The sequence below is a fragment of the Sinocyclocheilus anshuiensis genome, unplaced genomic scaffold, assembly GCF_001515605.1.
Source record: "Sinocyclocheilus anshuiensis isolate Anshui unplaced genomic scaffold, SAMN03320099.WGS_v1.1 scaffold1052, whole genome shotgun sequence".
Taxonomy (NCBI): domain Eukaryota; kingdom Metazoa; phylum Chordata; class Actinopteri; order Cypriniformes; family Cyprinidae; genus Sinocyclocheilus; species Sinocyclocheilus anshuiensis.
Genome location: NW_015549556.1, coordinates 1,753,196 through 1,753,609, shown reverse-complemented (window position 1 = coordinate 1,753,609; position 414 = coordinate 1,753,196).

The window sequence follows — 414 nt, the reverse complement described above, 5'->3', positions numbered from 1 at the left end:
ACAGCTCTGGCTACAGAAAATGTTGTGGTATTAATACAATCAGGGCAGGATTACCGACCAGCAGTGCTGGGTAGATTACTTACAAATTGTAACCTGTTACTGATTACAGATTACATAATGAAATCCGTAGTTAGTAAGGTAATCTAGGTTACTCATTTTAGGTAATGTATTCTGAGTACTTTTAGATTGCTTTTTTATGACATTCGTTTTAAATTTACCATTAAACATAGCATATTGATATAACAACAACAACAAAAGAACAAAGAAAAAAGAAAAAGAAAAAAAAAACAGGGGAAGAGTTAAAATATAAACTGCCGTCTCATCATGTTTTCATCAGTTATGACCTTGGCAATCATGGCTCCTGGGTTCAGGATATCTTTGGAGAGGTGCCACCATATCCATAAGTTGATAGTT